The sequence below is a fragment of the Mesocricetus auratus genome, unplaced genomic scaffold (genome assembly GCF_017639785.1).
Source record: "Mesocricetus auratus isolate SY011 unplaced genomic scaffold, BCM_Maur_2.0 contig_6065_pilon_obj, whole genome shotgun sequence".
Taxonomy (NCBI): domain Eukaryota; kingdom Metazoa; phylum Chordata; class Mammalia; order Rodentia; family Cricetidae; genus Mesocricetus; species Mesocricetus auratus.
This window is the reverse complement of record NW_024433255.1, coordinates 4,304-21,502: the sequence shown is the minus strand read 5'-3', so window position 1 is coordinate 21,502 and position 17,199 is coordinate 4,304. Positions and strand designations below refer to the sequence as shown.

The window sequence follows — 17,199 nt, the reverse complement described above, 5'->3', positions numbered from 1 at the left end:
TGAAACCTTAAAATTGTATCATGGTGTATTCTTGGCTGAGCTGGGTCCCACTGCCCTTCTCTATCCCAAGAAAACATGCATATGCTATATTTGTTATTAAGCTGTTGGTAAGTGACTAAGGTTTCTTATTTGCTAGCTCTGTCTAAATTAACCCATTTCTAATTATGTATTACCACAAGATTTTCTTTTAACAGAGAAAGGTCAGAGCCTCTTACTCTATTAGGGTCTAAATTGCATCTGCTCAGTGTTTCCACATAAAAGAGAATAAGGGAGAAGACAGTGATTTCCTGTTAGTTCCTGCTTATATATACTGTTACTGCCCAGTTACCTCACTTCCTGGGTCGCATGATGATTCCTCTCTGCCTACATTTCCCAGAATCCTCCTCATTTGTTAGTCCACATATCTTGCTGCCCATTGGCCAACAGCACTTATTAATCAACCAATAAGAGACATATTTACAGAATGACAACTCTCATCATCTCCTCTTTTCTGTCATTATAAAAAGAAAGGTTTAGCTTTAACACAGTTAAATTATTTATAAAAAACGGTTATCAAGTAAGAATTATAGTTAACAATATTTAGTCCATTAACATTTAGCAAACATTAAAGAAAATATTCTATCATCTATCCTATCTTTGTGGGTCTTAAGTCTTATATGTAATTTATCTTTTATCATAACGAAGGAAAACTATAACCATGACTATCTGTCTTCAACTCCATCAAAGAACATAGAAGGATAATGTATAAACTCTAGAATTGGCAGCCTACAAGCCTGGTGCCAGTGAGTCTGGGAAACAGCGAGATTCCCAAGATATATATGCCAAGCGAATACTCTACCACTGAGTTACTCCTCAACATTTTAGTTTTTGAGAGGATCTCTGTAGGTTGCCAAGATAATCTCCCTGGTTCCATCTCAATCCCTTCCCTTTGCAAGGTTTGGGATAATGAGCATCATTGCTGGTAATACTCTATCTTACATATTGTAGACAAAATAATCTCATCTGGTTTGGCCATGGTAGTGTCAGATAAAAATATCAGTCGATAGCTCTTACTCTATCTTGGATGAAAGCAGACTGCAATGGAGTCTCAGCAAATGCTGTAGATTGGGTATAGACTACTTTCTGCTTGAATACTTTTTGTCATAGATTTCTTAATATAGAAATCTGTTCATAAGGACAGTCTTCCTTGGGGTCACTGCAGATCTGATTACATTAGGTTGTCCCTGTTTTCTTGTAGCATTCTTCTAGTACCATAAAGTCATTTTATTTCTTCTCTCCATTAACAAGTACATAGGCAGGATTTCATCCTTTGTGCTTGAAGAGTCAGAAAATTGTGCTCCAAGTTGTTACACAGTATGGTATGTGTGATGAACTATAGACATAAGACTTGCACAAGTTAAAGATAGTTGTGGTGATATACTTACAAAAGGAATTGTAATGGAAACTAAGTATGGTGGAATATTTAAATAATTCTCCAAAATTACAGAAGTGTTATCATAAGCAGAACAAAGAAAAACAGAATCAAAATAATATTTCAATTTTTGGGCTGGCAAGACTTCCAGAGGTGGGACTGTGTTGCATTCGATTGAATTGTTGGCCTTGGCAGATGATAACCATGCTGGAAGAGTCCCATAGATATTCCTAAATAACCAGGCTGATGCTAAGACAGAGGGTATCTCCATGAAAACAGACAACAGGACACAGATGCTGAGGACATCATCCACACAGCTTATTGAATACAGAGAGTTTGAGCTGGTAACTGCATGAAGACTTCACCCCTAAGACCTAATCTTTTTGTCATGAGAAGGTACTCTGCAAGCTGCAGAAAGAGAAACCTGTACTCAAACCCAGCCACAAAACCCTTGACCTGTACAATCTGTCCTGCCTTTAAGGTGGAATAGAACTTATGTGTGTGTGGCCAACTAAGACTTGGTTTAACTCAAGCCCAAGTCCACGAGAGGAAACCTGTGACCTATTCTACATGTATGACCATGATACAGAGACTAGATAGCCCAGAGACATATGGTAGAACCAAACAGGATGGGAAAAAAGCCAGTGAAATGATTCTTAATGGTATTCTGCTATACTCATAGATCTTTGGCTTGTCCATTCAGCATCAGAGAGGCTTCCTAGGGCAGCACATGGGAGTGGGTACAGAGACCCACATCCATACATTATGCAGAGAGAGAGAGGTTTGTGTAGTGTTGTGTGTTCTCTTAATCTCTCTCTCTCTCTCTCTCTCTCTCTCTCTCTCTCTCATCTCATTCATGTGAGTTGTTGAATCTCTAGTCCCATGCACCTTGATGCTCACATCTCTCCTCTAAGGGCACCTGGCAGGATGATGATGCACAGACCTACAGGCAAGAAAAATGTTTATCCTGATAAAAAAATGAAAGAATCAGAAGGTCAAGATCATCCACACTTCACATTTCCTTAACCTTGTGCCAGAGACTGTAGCAAAGAAAAAATAAAGCGCAAGGTCACAGCTTGACTGGATTACTTATATTTGCACATCTCTTGCCTTCCAGTTAAACCTTCCTTCCTCTTGGAGCTGAGGAATCTAACCTTACTAATTTGAATGTTTGTGAGGAAACTTTTTTAGTTTTCAGAGGAACACAAATACTTGGTTTACTTCACATTTCAACATAGTTTTTGTTTATTTTATTGAGACAGGGTTTGTCTTTTTCTGTAGACTTTGTTGAATCAGAATTCACTGTTCAGATCAGGCTAGCCTGATTTCACAGAGATTTCTCTTCCTCTTTGATCCATGTGAAAATTTTAAATTAAAGGTAAACTCCATTACAACACAGCTTTTAAGTTTTACTTTTATATGACATCCATAAAGCCTTATCCATACTCTGACACTCTTATACTATTACCTGCAGACATATTGTCTCACTGCATGGCCCAAGACTTCTTTCTGACTATGGCCATGAAAGTAGCAAACTTCTCCAAAACATTTTAAGTCTACTGTTAGTGGGACATATTTTTTATATATTTTTTGAAGTTTCATAGGAAGCCTCAAAACAATACTCAACTAGAAATAGCAAAGAATGAAGTAGCCCAAAATAACAATAGTTTGAGGTTAAAACTGATTGCTAAATATAGCTTTAAACATAATTGAAAGTATCAAAATTATGTTTCACTGATAACTTGTATGGTGGGTTCCATATTGGGAATGGTAAAGAAGGAGAAGAGTCCTTTATAGTTTGTTTTTAAGATGGAAGGGAATAAAATTCAGAGACTAAGAAGATGACATGATATATGTTTAAAAACAGTCTCCTGCTCCCTTAAAGAACACAAATACTAAGATACAAGAAGGATTCTTTCTAGGAAGCAGTGGCTGCTTCAGACAGGACAGCTGGCATGGACTAGAGTGTATGAATCGGTATCTGAATGTATACTAGGGGATGACTAATGGGGTAGTGGTGAACTTGTGGTATGTACTGAAAATAGATAAATGGTGTAGTTTGTAAGTTTTCTTTGTAAGACCTTTTATGATGCCTTGTTAATATATAACTGCCCTTATCTGAGTAGCTACATGGTCTTTCTCTGGTAGCTCTCTCTCTGCCTTACTCTTCCCAGAATTTTCCTAATCTGGTAGCCCTACTTATACTTCCTGACTGGCCACTGGCCAATAAGTATTTATTTTTCAACCAATAACAGAAACATATACTCACAGCTTACAGAAGGACCTTCTTCATTATATCTCCCAGTGCCAGTGGGGCTAGAATACAGGCTGAGGCACATGTCTAGTCATGGTCATTGGAGACAGAGACATGGCTTATGGACTCCAGCTTAAGTATAGCTGCTCTGATCTTTCAGGGCTTCCCTGGGTTCCATGCATTTCCTTTTTCTCAGGTTCCTTCTTGGGAATCCACATGATTTCTCTTAGCCCTATGCCATTCAGCTGTGTAAATGTACATGTGTTTATATACCTACAGGGACTTCTGGGAAGGCATCATTCCATTCTCACCCTCCTTCCTCACAGAGTGGGAGCATCAAGGTATAAAAACTAACCCTTCTTTAAAGATGATGATATAGAAGAGGAATGAACTGCATGTACTCCTTATCCATTATCCCCAAAATGATTTGAGCAACAGGTATTCATCATGCACCATTCTCTGGTGAATCACTTGCCACTCCTGTGTCAAGTCAAGCATTGACCTGTGTCAAGTTAGGTCATTGGAAGCTCCACCTTCAGGGTGTCCTCCTGCCCAAACAAATTTTCCTGAGTACATCTGAGGCAGAACTGAAACCTAGACAGGAGTGAGATGGGTACACAGGGTGTTCTGATTCCTCCAAAAGTAAAGCAGACCCTGTGGCCTGAGTCACATTCTACAGACAGGGGCAGTAGTGTGTGAGCTCACAACATGCATTCAGGAAGCCTTGACAGGTGTTGGCTTATGGGAGATGCTGGGTGCTTCTGGTTTATGGTAAGTCTTTGTATTTCACTAGGTGAGTTTTTGCTGGTTGTTCTGGGAGCAGATTAAAGGGCTTGTCCTACTTGGTCCATCTGGATATGTGACTGGAAGGTCTGGAGCTCATCCTAGGTCTTCTCTGATCTTGTTCTTTGTAGTCTGAGACAAGGCCACCAACCTGCATTCCTTTGACATCCTAATTATGTTTGAGTTTATGTGTGTGAAGGGCTCTCTAACAGACCCCAAGTTTGAAAAAATGGCAGCAGAAGATTTTGCTCTTTTCACTTCCCTCTTCACTGATATACCAATAGATTGCATTCCTAAATTTAGTTTCCAAGGTCCATTCTCTTATTTTGTCACTGACCAATTCCTGTGTCTAAAAACCTCTCTCCAGCAATCAAAATTCTGTATTTGACTACACTGGCAAACCTGTCCAATCAGGTTTAACCAAACCTAGCACAGACTTCCCCTCTTTTTTTTTTAAATGCACTGCTGAAAAAGAAAACCTGCTTGATGTCTGCTCCTGTGTGGTGCAGGTGAAGCTTCCTGCCTGCCCCCCATCCCATTCTTTTCCTCCTGAGGTAATAAATCTGCTTTTTGCTGTAGAGTCTGTGTTCTGTACTGTCTCTGTGGGGCTCCATTATAGGGTGTGTGTGTGTGTGTGTGTGTGTGTGTGTGTGTGTCTCCAGATCCTGTGAGGCACAGATTGCTAGCAAGGCTGAGGATTTGTGGGTCTCAGAGTTGCCAAGTGAGAAGGTTCCAGTACATAAGATCAGGATATGACACCCAGTGGGCTAGGTCAGTCACAGACAAAGGCTTACTTCATGTGATTTCAGAGGACTGTGTTCATGGGGTTCTTTTCTCCTGGGGCCATGTCTTACCACAGGCTTGAGATGCTGAAAATGGAGCAACAGGCACAGATGTCAGATGTGAAGAAATTCCCCAAGGAAAGTAGTGAGGCCTTGTACAAGAGAAAGTACCTGACTGAGAAGTCCAGCTTCTACCAGTGAGTGTCTGACTTGGATGGGACCCCAGCCCTTAGGCAGGACAGCTTCTGCAATTCTTTGTCTCTGAACCAAAGTGAGGGATGTAGTTCTAGCCTTTTTACCTCTAAGCAAGAAGTATGTCTTATAGCTCTTGGATTCATGCCTCCCAGACTGAGTTCTCCTAAGTGCAAAGAGTCTGAGAGGCCCTCCCAAAATTTTCATGTCACCTTCTGGAGTTTCTAGATATAATACATGGTTTGCATCATCAATGGTTTCTGGGACACTGGTGGGGGCTAACAGAGCCTGTATCTATGGAACAAGTAGATGGAATATATTTCTGTTGGGTCCTCTGTTCTTCTTCAGAGGGTGTCCCATCTACCTGATGATTGATATTTCCCCAATACCATGAACAGTTAATCACAGGTGTGGGGATATGTGTGGGAGATCACTGATCCTGTTTTCAAAGGTACATGAATCCCTTTTGGTGTCACGATCTTCAGATGAACCTTGACTCTTTCTGGAATTTTTCTGTTCTCTGGCTTTTGCCTGTACCTTGATAATGCTGCCATGGCTAATGTCAGTTCTAGCCTATGGCTGTCTGAGGACATGGGACCTTGTAGGGATGATGGTGGCATTAGGAGGGAGAAGTGGCAGATGGAGGTTGACTAATGCTTATCAATTTTTGTGAAGGTTAAGCATCTTTCACAGCTGGCTTCTGAGTGAATGGACACAGTTGAAGGAAAAAGTGAGCATGTTAAATGAGGTTAACAGGCTGGGAGTTTGTGGTGCATGCCTTTAACCCCAGCATTAGAGAGACAGAGGCAGGCAGATCGCTGTGAGTTCTAAGACACTGAGCTCCAGGACAGGCTCCAAAGCAATCCAGAGAAACCCTGTCTGGAAAAACCAAAACCAACCAACCAAACAAACAAACAAAAAATAAACAAAAAACAAAAAAGACAAAACAAACAAAAAAGAAAACATGCCCTCTCTGTGATGTCCATGACTCTGTCTTAGAACAGAGACGGAACCTGGGTAACTGTACTTAGGACATTGTGATGGTCAACTTGGAGCTATCTGCAGACTATATATCCAGCCCTCTTCCTTTGGCACTTGGTCTTTGGGGGTCAAGTTCAGTTGTGCAGAGGTTGTGACTCACCTGTAGGATCAGTGAGTCTTGGGATGATAAACTTTCCTCGAAGTGGAAGGAAGTCTAGGCAAGTCAGGCTGTGTCTAAGAGCCTTGGGGAAAGCACTGAGGACCCTGTAACTTTGCTGGCAGCAGAAGAGGTGCTGCAACACACTAGTCCTCTCCCTTTATTTTCTGGGTTTAGGAAAGGGTGTGTGTGTGTGTGTGTGTTTCATGAGTATCTTTGTGTGTTTAAGAATATGTGTTTGACCCTCTCTATGTATGTTCAATCACTAGTGGAAAAATAGGACATCTTTAAGGATATGGAGACCTATGTTAATGAGAAAGTTCTCTACCAGCTCTGGTTAGTATCAATTTGCTTCAGTCAAAGATCATATGGAAATGCCCATCTTTCTGCATATCCACACATGTAACTTGAACAAAGGACCACAAAACTGATTCAAACTAAAAGATTTTCAGGGGCTTTTAGAGTCACAAATAATATTCCTTTGCAAAGAAATTCTATGGAGAAAAATTAAGTAATGTGGTACATGAAGGTGAGAAAGAAGATACTGAGTCAAATCATGGTGCCTGTGAGGCAGGAAAGGCTGGCTAATGGTTGGCATCCTTCTCTGCTATGGGTGAATATTGACTATCCACTGATGACTTCTATTCATCCTGTTTTGTTCTCCTCATTGCCTGCTACCATTTTTCTTCCACCTTTATCTAACCTTGGCTTAGTTAACCTTGTCCTTGGAGGTTTGTATGGATGTTATTCTCTGAGAAATCCTGAACTGCAGAGGTGCTTATGGTGGTCTCTTCCCAGCAGAAGTCCCATAGTTGTGTTGAGGTGTGAGAGCAGGCTGTCTCTCTGCAGCCCACTAAGGCTCATCATAGTCTAAAGCATTCACTCCAAGCTGTGTCTTTAGTACTCAGAAACTGTTTTTACTCCAAACTTCTTCATATTGAGTTAAAATCACCCTGATGAGGGGTTGAAAGAAATCAGGACACTTATACATTGCTAGTGCTGTAAAATGGTGTAGCCTTATGAGAAGTTATGTATAATTTTTCAGAAAGTTGAGCTTCAGCCCCCAAGTGACCTAGTGATCCTACAAGGAGAAGTGTTCACAGACAACTAGGGGAAAACAGGTTTATAGCAGCATTCCTCAAAGTATCCAAAAACCACAAACTATTCAAATGCCAATCACTGATGAGAAAAACATACAATGTGGTTGAGCCCTTCTATGAAATATTGTTAATACATACACTTATTTACCCATTACCTAGTCAACCTTCTTTTACTTAAAGAATCCCCTGACATAATCATATTACTTGGAGGAAAGGATTATTTTGACTACTGGTTAGAGAGATTTGCTAGTTTTCTTAGCTCATTTCTTTGTCCTTTACAGGTATAAATATAACTTACTAAGTTAAAATCAGTTACATTCAGGCTGGAGGGCTCTGAGTAAAGTATCCCTCCATAGCCTCTCAGCTCAGATCTAGTTCTCCAGACAGATCCTTCATAATGTTATTGTAGCCATACTAAGTACATATTTATTAATTACAGAGATCAAGCCTTACCTAACCACCTATGTATATAAGGCAAGTATCAAAAGACAGACAGCCCTCAAATGCTCAGAGATCTAGAGAATAAGGCATTTAAAATGCTTTATTAAAAACACAAAATTTTCACTAAAGTATGGACACCATGAAAAGGTCACACCTAAGAATAATAAATATAAGAAGAAGTTGAAAAAACCCAACTCAAAGGTTGCAGAAAACATATTGACAAAATCACAAGAAGAAAACTTTGCCGACCTAAAGAAAGACACACCAATGAATGTACAGAATCTTACAGAACAACAAGTAGAGTGGACCACAGAAAAGGTCCCTTGCCACATAATAATCGAAACACCAAACATACAGACTAAGAAAGAATGACCAAGACAGAGAGAAAGGAAAAGGCTGAAGTAACATATAAAAGGCAAATCCTCAAGATTACCTGATTTAATTCATGGAAACTCTGAAGATCAGAGATCCTGGGTAGATGTTCTACAAACAATAAGAGATGATGGATGCCTCTCCAGACCACCTAAAGCCCAGCAAAGCTTTCAATCAGTATAGATGAAGAAAACAAGATATTCTATGACAAAATCAGATTTAAACAATACATAAAATACAGCAGCCCTTCAGAAAGTACTTGAAGGGAAAACTCCAACCTAAGGAAAGTTCATTACAACTCACAAAACCCTAGCCAATAGATAATCTCACTTTACTAAATGCCAAAAAGAAAAAAGCAGAGTAAATCCACACACAATATGACCACCAATAATGAATCCAAAACCAACAAGAATTAACACTAAATGGTCCTTAATTTGCCTCCATATTAATTGTCTTAACGCCCATAAAAAGACGAAGGCTAACACAATGAATACGAGGGCAAAGTTGTTCTTCTATATACAAACACACCTCAACTCCAAAAACCTCAGAGTAAAGGGTTAGGGATATGATTTTCCAAGCAAATGGACCCAAGAAACAAACTGGTGTAGCTATCCTAATGTCTTGCAAATTAGACTTCAAATTAAAATCAGTCAAACAGATGAAGAAGGTCATTTCATATTCAACACAGGAAAAAATCATCAGGATGGCACAATTCTGAACATGTATCTGAAATACAAGGCTTATCACTGAGAAGAAAAACTACTAAAACTCAAATCACACATAAAACTTCACCTATGTGTGAGACTTCTTTCCCTCTTATCACTAGACAGGACCACCAGACAGAAACTTAACAAATAAAGTAATAAAAGTTATGGCCCAATTGGTTTTAACAGACATTCCTAGACTGTTCCATCCAAACACAAAAGAATATACCTTTTTCTCAATGTCACATTGAACCTTCTAAAGTGTTATACTCAGCAACCTAGCAAACTCATTAGATACAAATAATTGGAATAACCCCTTTATCTTATCAGATATATCGCGCAATGCTCAACAACAACACGAATATCAGAAATCCTACAATTATTGAAATTGAACTAATCTGCACAATTCACTGTTGTCTGTGTCAAAGAGTAATAAAGAAATTAAAGACTTCCTAGAATTCAATGAAAATTAAGATAAAACATGCAACATGAGACTAGAAGCACTACTAATGGAGAAAGTTCCATAGCAGCCATGAAGAAACTGGAGAAAAGTCACATTAGAGAATTAGCAGCACAACCAAACTTTAGAAGAAAAAGCAAACTCACACAAGAGGAGTAGATGCCAGAAAATAAACAAATTTAGGGCTGAAATCAATAATGAAAATGAAGAATGCAACACAAAAAAGATCAATGTAACAAAGAGTTGGTTTTCAGAAAATCAACAAGATGAAACCTTTGTCTAACTAGCAAAAGACGGTGAGAGAACATGCAAATTAACAAAATCAGAAATGAAGCTTGGAAAAATAACAACAGATCATATGAGGAAATGCAAAAAATCTTCAGGTCATGAAAACATGTACTCCACAAAATATGAAAATTTAGAAAAGGACAATTTTCTGGATAGATACCCTTACTAAAATTAAATCAAGAACAGATAAGCCATTTAAATGTACATGTAACCCTAATAGAAGAATAGATGCATTCGTAATGTCTCCCAAACAAAAAAGGCACAGGTCTAGGTGGTTTCATTTGCAGAATTCTACTAGAGGAAATTCAAAGAAGAGCTAATAACAGTACTCCTCAAATTGTTCCACACAATAGAAGCAGAAGGTTCATTGCCAAAATCTTTTTATGGTGCTACAATTGCCTTGGTACCCAAGCCACACAAAGAAACAACTAAAAGAGATACAGACCAATATCCCTATTGCACATGGATGCAATACTCAATAAAATACAGGCAAATTGAAGCCAAGAATACATCAGATAAATCATACACTATTGTCAAGACCAAATAGGCTTCATATCAGGGATGCAGGGATGGTTCAACATACAAAAATCTATCAATGTACCTACCATATAAACAAACTGAAAAAGAAAACCACACGATCATCTCACTAGATGCTGAAAAAGCCTTTGACAAAATCAAACACACCTTCATGATAAAGGTCCTGGAGAGATCAGGGATAACAGGAACACACCTGAACATAATAAAAGCAATATACAATAAACTAACAGCCAACATCAAACTAAATTGAGAAAAACTCAATGTGATTCTTCTAAAATCAGGAAAAAGACAAGGCTCTCTACTATCTCCATATCTCTTCAATATTGTACTTGAAGTTCTAGTTAGAGCAATAAGACAACAAAAGGAGATCAAGTGGATACAATTTAGAAAGAAGTCAAACTTTGACTTGTAAGAGCAAGGTAAACTGAAGCGAATGGTGTTAACTACATCCTCAGAAAAAGCCACCTTGGGTAATTCCCTGCATGGAAAAAGGCTGATTCAGCTCCAGCCAAGGAACCATAAACAGTTCCGAGGAGCACCCAAACTTTGCCTGTTGTGCCAACTCAGAGAGGACCCCAAGGCTTCAGGGAGCTTAATGACATGAAATGCAACTACAAGGAGGTCTGCTTATTTCTGGAAAACCAGCTAGCTATGGCTCAACTCCATCAGGAGAGGTGAAGCCCCAAGCTGCAAAAGCAAGGCACTTTTAAGGAAAAAATGAGGGAGGGGAGTCCCGAGTCCTAGTCCTCAGGGTTCCCATGGTTACAGAGATTACTTAGCATACCAAAGGTTATCAAAAGAGAAGGTGTTGAGAAGGGGGAAAAAGCCCTGAGGCTGCAAGTCTTAGCAGGGTACCTATAATTACAGATTTTTGGTTTTTAGCATAGTAAGTGTTTATACATAGTTATAGCATACCAGCTTTTCATACAACTTATCATAAGGACCTTGAGAAGGCAATAACTGCCTTTGGTTAGGTAGAATTAATTGGCACATCTGTGCTCTGGGATTCCATGGCCAGAGCACATCCTAAGATTGTGGCCTAAGGGAGTAGCTGCTAATGCTGTGGCAGCTGCTAGTGGGTCTGGGCTCCTGGATCACATAACCTCACATAACCCTCCTCACTTAGTTGGGGAATTTTTCCCCTCAATATATGTTTTTATTTAAATTATAAGCATGAATGCTTCACATGTCAATCCCAGCTCCCTCTCCCACCCCTCCTTCCTTGTCCCTCTACCAACACCCCTCCAGCCCCCCACTCAATCCCCATATCATTCCCCAGTGAGGGTGAGGCCCTCCTTCAGGGAATCTCCTGAGTCTATCATTTCATTCAGGGCAGGACCTGGGCCCTTCCCCATGTGTCCAGGCTGAAAGAGCATCCCTCTATTTGGAAATGGGCTCCCAAAGTTCATTCATACGCCATGGTAAACACTGATCTACTACACGAGGAACAAGATATCTCTGAGACCTCCTCACTGCTACATTCATGGAGTCTGGATCAGTTCCCTGTTGGCCTCTCAGCCATCAGTCTGTGGTTCAAGAGCTCCCCCTTTCCAGTCAGCTGTCTTTGTGGGTTTTACCAGCATGGTCTTGACCCATTTGCTCATCACTCCTCCATCCCTGTCCCTGGGTTCCAGCAGTTCAGTTCAGTGTTCATCTGTGAGTCTCTGCCTCTATAAATCACTGGATGAAGGTTCTAAGATGGCAAATAAGGTAGTCATCAACCTTATAATCAAGGAGGTACCATTAATGTAATCTCTCCACTATTGCTTAGTTTGCCAGTTGGTGTTATCCTTGTAGATCTCTGGAAATCTCACTAGTGTCATCTCTCTCCTCAAATCTCTGAGAGAAGGAACCAGGAAAAAGAGATGGGTGTAAGAGGAGGGCAGAAGATGGCATGGGGGAGCAGGAAGGTTGAGTTGAGGAAAGAATAGAGGAGAGCAGGATGAGAGATACCATAATAGATTAGTTGTGGACTGTTATTCTCCTTTGTTATTTTTCCATCCATTTTCCTTAGTGGTCCAGAACATATCAGTGCCCACCCTGAATATAGGGATCCCACCTGCGTGGTCAGGCAATGAGTAATTTTGGTAAATAATGTCTCTGGTCCATGACTGCCCTTTTGGGCAACTATGAGTACCAATTTGGATATTCCCATAACCCTCACATCAGTGAATACAAAGGCCACCTACTCTTACCCAATCCTGAAGAGCAAAGGCACATACCACCCTGCTTGCAGTTATTTTCTTTAAAAGCCAGGCTAGGCACTCTTTTCCTGCAGCTGCTGTGCCAGTTTGCTGGACAGGGTCTCTGCAGAGGCTTGTAACTTAACATAAACCTAATGCATTCGCATCAATGAGTAGGCTCCTTGGTGGTCTTCTTTGGGGGTCTCCCTAACTTGACATAACACACTATTTGCAGATAATATAATAGTTTACATGAGTGACCCAAAAATCTCTACCAAGGAATTCCTACAGCTGATAAACACTTCAGCCATGTGGCAGGAAACAAGATTAGCTCAAAAAAATCAGTACCCCTACCATATACATATGATAAACCAGCTGATAAAGAAATTAGAGAAACATCACATTTACAATAGCCACAAACAACATAAAATATATTGGGGTAACACTATTCAAACAAGTGAAAGACCTGTACAGCAAGAACTTTGAGTCTTTAAAGAAAGAAATTAAAGAAAATGCCAGAAAATGGAAAGATCTCCTATGCTCTTGCACAGGTACAATCAATATAGTAAAAATGGTAATCTTGCCAAAAGCAATACAATCCCCCAAAAATACCAGCACAATTCTTCACAGACCTTGAAAGAACAATACTCAACTTTATATGGAAAAACAAAAGATTCAGGATAGCCAAAACAACCTTGTACAATACAGGAACTTCAGGAGGAATCACCATCCCTGACTTCAAGTTCTGTTCTAGTATTATAGTCCTGAAAACAGCTTGGTATTAGCACAACAATAGATAGGTAGATCAATGGAATTGAATTGAAAACCCTGATTTTAACCCACACACCTACAAACACCTGACAAAGAAGCTAAAAATTACACAGCAGAAAACAGAAAGCATCTTTGACAACTTTTGCTTGCACAACTAGATACTGGCATGTAGAAGACTGCAGATATATCCATATCTATCATTATGCAAAACACTTAAATCAAAATGAATCAAAGACCTCAACGTGAATCCAGTCACACTGAAACTCTTAGAAGAGAAAGTGGGAAGTACCCTTGAACAATTGGTACAGGAGATTGCTTCCTGAACATACTATCAGTAGCACAGAAACTGAGATTGGCAATTAATAAATGGGACCTCCTGAATGTAAGATGCTTCTGTAAGGCAAAGGACACAGTAAACAAGACAAAACAGTAGCTCCCAGAATGAGAAAAGACATTCACATACTCCACATCTGACAGAGGGCTGGTTTCCAAAATATACAAAGAACTCAAGCAGCTAGACACCACAACACCAAATAATCCAATTAAAAATTGGAGAACAGAACTTAATATAGAATTCTCAATAGAGGAATCTAAAATGGCTAAAAGATATTAAGAAAGTGCTCAACATCCTTAGCCATCAGGGAAATTATGATCAAAACAACACTGAGACATCATTTTACTCCTATCAGAATGACTAAAATCAAAAACACTAATGGCTGGAGAGAATGTGGAGAAAGAGGAACATTCCTCCACTGCTGGTGGGAGTACCAACTCCTACAGTCACTTTGGAAAACCATATGGCAGTTCCTCAGGAAAATGGGAATCAGTCTATGACAAGATTCAGCAATTCAACTCTTAGGCATATACCCAAAAGATGCACATTCACACAACAAGGACATCTGTCCAACTATGTTCACAGCAGCATTATTTGTAATAGCTAGAACCTGGAAGCAACCTATATGCTCCTCAACTGCAAAATGGATAACAAAAATGTGGGACATTTGCACAATGGAATACTACTCAGCAGAAAAAAACACTGGAATCTTGAATTTCGAAGGAAAATGGATGGAGTCAAAGAAACCATCCTGAGTGAGGTAACTCAATCACAAAAACACAACCATGGTTTGTATTCACTCATATATGGATTTTAGACATAGAGCAAAGGATTACCTGCCTACACTCTACACTACCAGAGAAGCTAGGAAACAATGAGGGCCCTAAGAGAGACATACATGGTACCCCTGAGAAGGGGAAGGGGACATGATCTTCTGAGTAAATTGGGAGCCTGGGGGGATGGGACAGGGAGTTAGCATATAGCACATGTGAAAAATAGGAGGGGAGAGAAGGACATGAGGGACCAGGAAGATTGAGTCAAGAGAACATGGAGGAGAGCAAGGAAAGAGATACCATAATAGTGGGAGCCACTATAGTTTAAGGAGAAATCTGGCACTAGGGAAATGTTCAGATATCTACAAGGATGATCCCAACTAACAATCTAAGACATAGTGGAGAGGCTACCTTAAATGCCCTTCCCCAATAATGAAATTTTGATGACTACCATATATGCCATCCTAGAGTCTTCATCCAGTAGCTGATGGAAGTAGAAGCAGACACCTACAGCTAAACAGAGTTGAACTACTGGAATCTAGTTGCAGAGAGGGAGGAGTGATGAGCAAAGGGGTCAATACCAGGATGGAGAAACCCACAGAAATAGCTGACCTGAACAAGAGTGAGCTCATAGGGCCCAGCCTGATAGCTGGGGAACCAGCATCAGACCAACTCAGATTCCCTTAATGTGGGTGTCAGTTAGGAGGCCTGGGCAATCTATGTGGCCTCTGGTAGTGAATCAGTATGTATCCCAATTATACGAATGGGCTTTGGGAGCCCATTCCACATGGAGGGATACTCTCTCTGCCTAGACATATGGGGGAGGGCCTAGGCCCAGTTGCAAATGATGTGACAGACTTTGAAGATCCCCCATGGAAGGCCTAACTCTCCTCTAGGAGCTGAAAGGGGATAGGATAGGGGGCTGGTGGGGATTAGTGGAGGAGTGGAGGAGAGAGAACTGGGATTGACACGTAAAACAAGATTGTTTCTAATTACATTTAAAAAAGGAAAAAATAAAGATTTCATAACAGAGAAACTGGCCAACTGCTGGCCCCACTGCATTTCTTCCAAGAAGACTAGATACTGAAGAAACTCTACCCACATAAGTGGAAATGCTAGCCACTGAGCAATCCTGCCTTTCACCTTAACTGCTGCAAAGGACTCTTCAGACCATGGACGGGATGGCAGTGGAATCAACTTTCTCCATGTTGCTTGGGCCAATGGTAGGTAAATCTTCCTCCAATTCCTAATCCACAGGTCTCATGTTATCAGCAGAAAGCAGGCGTCCTTAAAGCCTCTGACCTCAACAACTATGGAGGACCTGAAGGTGACTGTTCAGTAAGTCAGTTAGTAAGTCTCTGTTACTCTATAATCATTAATACAGGTAGAATTTTATCTTTCTCAAAAACTCTGATACAGTTTGATGGCTAGTAGGTTTCAGTGTAGCTTCTTACCATTCCTTTGTTTAAAAAATGTTTTTTAAATTTATTTATTATTTTTGGTTTTTCGGGACAGGGTTTCTCTGTATTGTTTTGGAGGCTTTCCTGGAACTCGCCCTATAGACCAGGATGGCCTGGAACTCACAGAGATCCTCCTGCCTCTGCCTCCCGCATGCTGGGATTAAAGGCGTGTGCCACCAACGCCCGGCTTAAAAAATGTTTTAGGATATAGAAAACTAACTTAAGGTGTACAAATGCAAGTTATCAGATTTATTTCTTGTTATGCTACTTTTCATAGTCTTAACATTAATCAATAAAGTTCTGATAAACTATTAATCCAAGTCTGACAGGTCACTAAACAACATACCACTATGATAACTACAAGGTTAAGATTAAGGTGCTTTTCATTGTCTTAAAGATATTAGTCAGTTTTAAAAGTGTCAATGCTTTCAGCCAAATTGTTTCTGACATGAGTATACTGCTAATGAGTCTAAAACTTATGTTTTCACAAACTCAAAGGATTTTTGTAAGTTCCAGGGAGACAAATTGGATCCACCCAAACAGCAGATTCACTCCAAATTTCATTCTATCTTTTCCTGGACCTGGGACTCACTTCCCTCATCTTGGGACCCTCTCAGGAAGCCCTACCTAATCTTACAATCTTTTCCTCATATGCCTTTAAAAAAAAACCCTGACTGCAGCTACTAGGGGTCAAACTCCTCTGCCCCTGCGAGGGTCATGAGCTCAGCCCCAGTGCACTGGTTCCCCGAATAAACCTCATGTGCTTGCAGCAGGAATGGTCTCTCTTGAATTATTTGGGCATCAGCATATCCTGAGACTTGAGTGAGGGTCTCCTCACTCTGGGTGTCTTTCAGTTGGGAGCTCATCTGGGATTTGTGACCACCCAAATTCTTGGGGACCCCTCATTGGAGGTAAGGTTCTGGCTTTGTCTGTGTCTTTGTCTGCTGGCTGTCTGAATCTGGTACTTGCGGTTTGCAGTCATCAGTGCTTGTGAGAGCAACAATCTCCCTATCTGGGATGGAGAGGAGAGTTATCGACAGATGTGTCAGGAGATAACCGACTGTTGCCCTGGGAGACATCCCAGGAGGTCTGATGGAAGTCCAAGGATGCCTGGAGGTTTCCTGTCTGGGTGTTGAGGAGAGACTTTGCAATCCCTTTGATCATGTTTCCTGGTGTTGAAAGTCCCGCAAGAGGTGGGCTCTGGTTTGGGCTTTCT

The 17,199-nt window shown here is 40.4% G+C and overlaps 1 long non-coding RNA gene across 1 annotated transcript; it reads left to right on the top strand.

Annotated features, from left to right (window-relative positions):
• The first annotated feature begins 757 nt into the window (after positions 1 to 757).
• LOC121138456 lies at positions 758 to 16,755 on the top strand. Its single transcript, XR_005875453.1, has 3 exons — positions 758 to 5,427; positions 15,555 to 15,746; positions 16,039 to 16,755. It is a non-coding gene; the product is annotated as an uncharacterized LOC121138456 (long non-coding RNA).
• Positions 16,756 to 17,199: the final 444 nt, after the last annotated feature.